Here is a 7,764-nt window from a genome sequence, read left to right on the forward strand (position 1 = left end):
TCTTTTCCCCTCTGTAAAAAAATCAATAATAATATATATATATTTTTAAAAGTGACACCATTTATTGTTCCACTTGCCAGGGTTCAGTGGAAAGTCCTGTCTTTTTAAATTAAAAATTAAAACCAACTTATTCAGTTTTAATTTTTCAGTTACCATGTCCTTTATATTAAAACATTTATTCAGTTACCATGTCCTTTATATTAAAACATTTTATTGAATTTATTGGGGTGACATCCTATCTAATAAAAAAGTAATATGCAAATTGACTGTACCTCTGCTACACTCACAAGCCATACCCATCAGCCACTCAGGAGTGAGTATGCAAATTAACCCAACCAAGATGGCTGTAGCCATGGAGTGAGGGTTTCCCTGGTAATGGAGGAAGCCAAGCTTCCTGCACACCCTGGCCAGCCCTGGACTCCACTCAAGGCTACAAAGTTTCAATAAATTCCAACAAAAATGGCTGCAACCATAGAGATGGAGAGAGCAGGAGGCTTGGGTTTCCCCAGTGATGGAGGAAGCCAAGCTTTCCGCATACCCTGGCCTCTGCTACAGGCTACAAAGTTTCAATTATAGAAGATAAATAAACCCCAGATACCAGGACTTCTACTTGGGTCACTGGGGGGCATGGCTGGCCTACAAATCACCATAGGCCCCTTGCCCAGGCCACCCCATGTCCCAAGGGACTCCCCACCCTGATCTGGGACACCCTTGAAGGCAAATCAGCCGGCCCCCACCTGTGCACCAGGCCTCTAATAAAAGAATAATATGCAAATTGACCATCACTCCAATACACAAGATGGCTGCCCCCATGTGGTCACAAGATGGCCACCACAAGATGGCCAGCAGAGGAGGGCAGTTGGGAGGGACCACGTCTGCAAGGGAGGGCAGTTGTGGGTGACTAGGCCTGCAGGGAGGGAAGTTTTGGGGGGGACCCAGGCCTGCAGGGGAGCGGAGTTGCGGGGGACCAGGCCTGTAGGGGAGGGCAGTTAGGAGCAATCAGGCTGAAACAGGAGCAGGTAGGCATCAATCAGACTGGCAGTAGAGTGGTTAGGGGGTGATCAAGCTGGCAGGCAGAAGTGGTAGGGGCCATCAGGAAGGCAGGCAGGCAAGCAGGAGCCAGCAGTCCTAAATTGTGAGAGGGATGTCCAAAAGCCCATTTAGGCCTGACCTCGGTAAGATTGGGCCTAAACGGGCAGTCGGATATCCCTCGAGGGGTCCCAGATGGGAGAGGGTGCAGGCTGGGCTGAGGAATACACCCCCCGTGCATGAATTTTGTACACCTGGCCTCTAGTTGGTTAAGAAAATTATATAGGCTTCAGGTTTACAGTTCTATAATAGATCATCTGTATATTGTATTGTGTGTTCACCACCCAAAGTCAAATCTCCTTTTGTCACATTTATTACCGCTTTACCCTTTTACCTGCCCCACCCCACTTTTTCCTCTGGTAATCACATTGTCTGTGTCTATGAGTTTTGGTTTTTTGCTAATCCCTTCACCTGTTTCACACACACCAACCTCTATCCCCTATGAGTCTGTTTCTAAAGTCAGGTCTTCCATTAAAAAAAAAAAAAAAAAAAAAAAAAAAAAAAATGGTTTCCAAACTTTAGAGTCCTAGATGGAAACAGATAACTACAAATAATTATTAATCATATATTATATGTGCTAAATATAGCATATGCATTGTCTTATTTAGTTTTAACAACTATTATTATTCCCACTCTACAGTTGAGGAAACAGATTCAAAGAGACTAAATTATTTATTAGTGTTGCACAACTAGTAATAGAGCTGGTATACAAATGCAGGCCATCTGACTGAGGGCTTATTTAACCACTAAAACTTTAATGCAGATAAAAAATGTTTTCTTGGGCCTGGCCAGTGTGGTTCAATGGTTGAGCATTGACCTGTGAACCAGGAGGTCATGGTTCAATTCTTGGTCAGAGCGGCTCTATCCCAGTAGGGGATGTGCAGGAGGCAGCTGATCAATGATTCTCTCTCATCATTGATGTTTCTATCTCTCTTCCTCTCCCTTCCTTTCTGAAATTAAATTTATTAATTTATTTTTTTAAGTGTTTTCTTGGTCTTGGCCAGGAAGGGCATTGTCTGATTCTGTAGAAGGGAGTGTTACTGCATCTCACAGGGCAGGACAGCGAACGGAAGAAAGGAATGAGTGTAAGATACTAATGAAGTTGCACTGCCTTTTCAAGTCAGTGTTTATCCTAAGAATCCAATTTTGGATGGTGAGAAGCCAGTACTTTGTTAGTTTAATTAGAGATTGTCTTTCCAGTATTCCTTTTAAAAAAAATATATATATATTATTGATTTTTTTACAGAGAGGGAAGGAGAGGGATACAGAGTTAGAAACATCAATCAGCTTCCTCCTGCACACCCCCTCTTGGGGATGTGCCAGCTACCAAGGTACCTGCCCTTGACCGAAATCGAACCTGGGACCCTTCACTCGGCAGGCTGACACTCTCTCAACTGAGCCCAACCAGTCAGGGCTTTTCAGGATTCTTATTCTTTCATTGTGTATTTGGAAACTTAAGCATTATGCAGTCGGAGAACCCAAGGTACCCTGTACTGCCCTAGTGGCCCAAGTCATAGAGGCACCATGGGGTGGAGGGGAAGAGAGAGGAGGGGGTGTGAGGAAGCACAAAAACTCAATGGGGATGAAGTTGGAGGTTTTTGGACAACTGCCTTAACCCACCCAGAGTGTCTTTCTTCAAGGCTGAAACTTAGGTGTGTCTGAATTTATTTTAATAATGGAGGTTGTTCTTTCCAAACTTTTGGGTGGCTGCCTGCCAAATTCCACAGTTTGGCATCCAATAGTGACCTTGGGTCAGAGAGGGCTCCACTCTTGGTTTCCTTCCCACTGTTGTTCTTTCCTTTTACCAAGCAACTCTGGGGTAGAAATGCAAAGTACTACCTAAGGAGCCCTGAAAAGAAATGATGTGTGTGCAGGATGTTCAGTAAATAATTTTCAGGGAATTGTACTTGAGAGGCTATTGAGTTTTTATTTGTTTTACCTGGAGTCACAGCAAGTTTCACCCAATCATTGCACTGTCCAGGAAATAGGCATGAGCCATGTCACCAACCACAAGACCAAGGGGGGTATTGTGATTTTCTAAAATTAAATCCATGTTTATAAAAGATAGTTCTAGGACCAAATTCTCCATCCTGATCCAGGCATCCTATTGTAACAAAAGATGCCTCCGTTACAGTTTACACTGAATTTAAAGCTATTAGAAATATTGTTCAGACACTTAATTTTTTCCATTTTGGAAGACCATGAATTGAGGATTTTCGGTTAGTAGTTATGCTTTCTGGCATATTCTGTGATCTCTCCTGCCTCTTGGTTTTGCTCATAAAGTTTCTCCAAGCCAAGGCCCCCTTTCCTCCTTTCTTCAATTAGATAAAGCCCCATTACCCTTCAGGACTCATTTTAGGCACAATTCCCTCCTGGCATCCCTCTTTGGACTCCCAGGTTGACTCAGTACCCTCTTTCAGCTTCCCATTGCATCCAATATTCTTATCTTAGTCTTTAGCTTCATTTAATTGAAATGATCTGCTTTGAGAGTTTTTTTTCTGCTGTCATTAGAATTTCAAGTCCTCATGGATGGGTTCTGTCTTTATTTAGCCTTTTCACCTCTAAATGTATAATAGGAAGGTCCTTAATAAATGTCTTTTGAGGTAAATTAAATGGGGAAAAGCTGGTTGGTTTTCAATAAGAGGTAGTTAGAGTTCTATAAGACTTTTGGAAGGAGAGCTGATTCTGTATAGCCTTCATTGAGATGATGAAACTAAAATGCAGCTCCATAATCCAGCCATCTCAGAGAAGGTACCAGTAACTAGAAGGTCCTGAAGCTGTACTTGAATCTTATTGCTGGCTTCTAATACTAACTTGTTTTGAATCTAATTGTTTGCTCTGTCTTAATTTGCACAACTGCAAAATAGCAGTGAATATTGCGTTCATAGAAACCTGTGGGGCCTCTATTTATTGAGCCACTGGAAGTCAACCCACCAGGAATGCAGTGCCTTATTCCAAAAACAAAGCATGTGCAGCCTGATCGATGCAGAAGTGAAGACCAACAGTCACGGAGCAGTTGTGTTGACCTGACATTTTCCTGGAATCGACAAGGAGAATGTATTTCCATGAGGGAAGCTACTGGGTTCCCCCTCCCCTGCCCATATTTCAAGTTATAAACACTCCTCGTTGACATTTATTAGAAAGTAATGCAGAGCAGATTGCTAGATTTGTACTCTGCAGACATTTTATATTGGACGTATCATATGCTTTCTGTGTGCCAGGCATGATGGCATCCTTGGAGGCTAAGCCTTCAAATCCTGTTCTACCATTTTAATAATTTCATTGACTTAACCTTTATATAGATGAAGTGTACACTTTTCTCTAAGGAACTTTGCTACTCTATGCTTGCAGAGGAATGCTTCAGGTTAGAAATTCAGACTATGGCCTGTCAGATGATGATGCAAAAGGTTTAACTTAAACACAAACACTAGGTCACAGAAGGACCGGATCTAGATAGGTTTGTATTCCTCCATCCTCATGTCCCTGGCATCTCTACCCTTTTCTATCTCTGTCAATACACTTGAATGAGAAACATAAATACAAATGCTGTCAATAGTAAGTGTGTTGGGTTTTTCTTCCACCTTCCCTTTCATTGGGTGGTAAGAAAACAGTCTATATAGTAAAAGCCCGGTGACATTTACAGAGGAACCACCAGAACAACCGGCTGCTATGATGTGCTCTGACCTCCAGGGGGCAGATGCTCAATGCAGCACTCAATGCTGGAGTGCTGCTCAGCCAGAAGCAGGGCTCACAGTTGTCGAGCACAGTGGCAAGCCAAGTATTAAAGAGCGAGCAGGCAGACAATTAGAAGTGAGGGGTCCTAGATTGTGAGAGGGCGCAGGCCAGGCCGAGAGAACCCTCCCTCTGCCCCTGCATGAATTTTATGCACCAGGCCTCTACTTTCCACATTCTGAGGTACTAAGAGTTAGGATATCAACATACCTTTTTAATTTTGAAGGAAGGAGGGAGATAAAATTCAACCATAACTATCAGGAAACTAGATCCCAAAAACATGAAGGAATTCACCCAGAGTCACAAAGAGAGTTAGTGGCAGAACCAAAACAAGATATCAATTTCTAATTGATGACTAATTGTACAAGATATCAATTTCTAATTGATGACTAATCTAATTGATGACTAATCTTTCTACTAGTAAGTTACAATAGTAATATGGGTTTAAAGTGAATTTCTCTCCCCTATATAAATGTATATGCAATACAGAACTTTTTGGAATTCTTGTTAGTGTGTGTGTGTGTGTGTGTATACTCACATATATACACATATACATACACACATGTCTATATATACCTATACACATATATATACATATTAGCATTAATAATGGAACACTATTTAAAGTTGTGGACTCTAATTAGCTAAAATATCCAGTATTATAATTTTTATTTATTTACAGCAGGAGAAAAAGAGTATGAAGAGTTGTTTTTTCTCTCTATTTCGGGGTTAGCTAACCATTCTAGAAAACAGGATAGAATGTATTCATAGTCTACAATATGTGGTGACACTTTAATATTCTGCTAAATTATCAAAGTTTACATTCTTATTCAGAAGTGACATTCACACAAAACAATACTGAAGAGGAAAAAATCAGTAATATAAATAATACTTTGTTTAAGTTCTTTTGAAAATAACCTATTTGCTAACTGTATAATTTTCTTCTTTTTTCCAATGGCCATCACTTTTATCAACTATAAGAGCTCAAGCTTAAAGTTATTTTGAAAGCCAGAGAAAAATAAGTATCACGTGATTTCACTCATATGGGGAATCTAATGAACAAAATAATCTGATGAACAAAATAGACCCAGAGACATAGAAGCATGAAACAGACTGTCAAACCTCAGCGGGAAGGCAGGGGAGAGTGGGTGGATGGGAAGAAATCAAACAAAGAACTTTTATATATACTAGTAGTTGCATAACCCATGGACACAGACAATAGGGTAGTGAAGGCCTAGCCGGGGGACGGGGAGGGGTGGGCTAGAGGATGTTAATGGGGGGGGGGGGAAGGGGACATATGTAATACTTTTAACAATAAAGATTACACACACACACACACACACACACACACACACACACACACATATATTATGCAGAATTAAGTCTTTCTGCCCAATTACTCTTTCTATAGTATTAAAATATTTCAAAGTGGAAAAAAAAGTGATTTCTTTCATAAAGCTACTCTGAAAGTAGTATTTGTAAGTGGGTCTCACCTCCACAAGTCTGTTAATGGTTGTATGCAATGAGCTAATAGAATCTATCAGTGTTAAAATATCATTAAAATAGTATGGTAAAGAGGATCCCTTTAGAACTAAAAACAATAATTACATGGCAAATAATGAAATATATTGGTGTCACACAAGGACAGGAAGCAGAGATGGTAATCTTCACCAGGCCTTAATTACCTATATTCTCCAGAATATTTTTCAAATGGTGTCAGATGCTTCTATTATGGAGAAGCCTGAGCAGTTGGGACTAAAGAAAGCCACCAATGTGGTTTAGCAATGCTGTTCTCGAGCTGAACACAGGCTTTTTGGTTTGATGTTTTGGAAGATGCTGCTGCCTTCATCGCCAGAACTAAGGCAATTGGGTATGTGGCTCAGTAACCCTAGAGAAAAATACCCCTGAATGGACCTCCTGCTACAACATTCAGACATCCAAACCCTAAAGTATCCGAAGATTAAATGATTATACTTTGAAGGGAAAAAGCTGACAATAGCTTTGTTACTACGTGCAAAGTTCCAGGTTTACTGTGGCCGTGGGGTAATTGTCATGACACACGCCTTTGAAGTAGCTGGGAAAAAAAGGAAACATTACCCCATTTGACTGATAGAAAAACTGAGACAAGGGCAGCTTGCTTGCTTGTGGTTACCCAGAGAATAGTTGGCTGAGACTCCAGGATTCTTGACTCCAAATTCATTGCCGTAACCACCAGACTGAAACCAGCTGCCAAAGGCTGTAATTTGGTCTTGAGGCCGTGGCCATAGTTTAGAACCACAATAGTGAGGGAAACACATTATAAGGAGGACCTTGAAAATCTTTCAAGGGACTTATGCTTCTTTATCTATGTTGATTATGCAACGACTGGCCCCCACATGTTTGTGGCTTTGGGTTAGGGGAAGGTTGGCCTCAACCTGGAGCCCAAAGTTTGAAGCCAATTGTGTTGAGTTTATGTGAACAAATCAATGTATTAACATTATGATATTTATTTGGCAGAAGTCATTGTATGGTTTGCCATGGATATAGCAAGATGGGCCGGGGAGGAGAGGGTTGGAAAATTGGAGACCAAGAAAGCATATTTCTTGGGGGCCATACAGTGATCTGGAAAGACCCCGAGGTGAGTGATCTGCAGGGATCTGAAGAGGTGGGTATAGGCTTTGCATTGAGAAAAGGCTCAGTGTCTTTAGGAGGCAGAGCATAGTATAGGACTTGTCTCTGGACACTAGTCTGAAGTTCCGGAAGCAAACTCAGGCATCACGGGGATTGGGCTGTACTTCTTTGGGGTTAAGGCTCAAAGAATGGGTTTCAGTAGAAACATCCAAACTATTTTTAGAGAGAAAAGCAATACTATTCCACTGAAACCATTGGTACCAGGTAATTAGAATCATCGTGTTAATATAAATAACAACTAGAGTGCATCTACTCTTTATTTAGTACCTACTA

The sequence above is a fragment of the Pipistrellus kuhlii genome, unplaced genomic scaffold (assembly GCF_014108245.1).
Source record: "Pipistrellus kuhlii isolate mPipKuh1 unplaced genomic scaffold, mPipKuh1.p scaffold_m20_p_10, whole genome shotgun sequence".
In the NCBI taxonomy this organism is placed as follows: Eukaryota; Metazoa; Chordata; class Mammalia; order Chiroptera; family Vespertilionidae; genus Pipistrellus; species Pipistrellus kuhlii.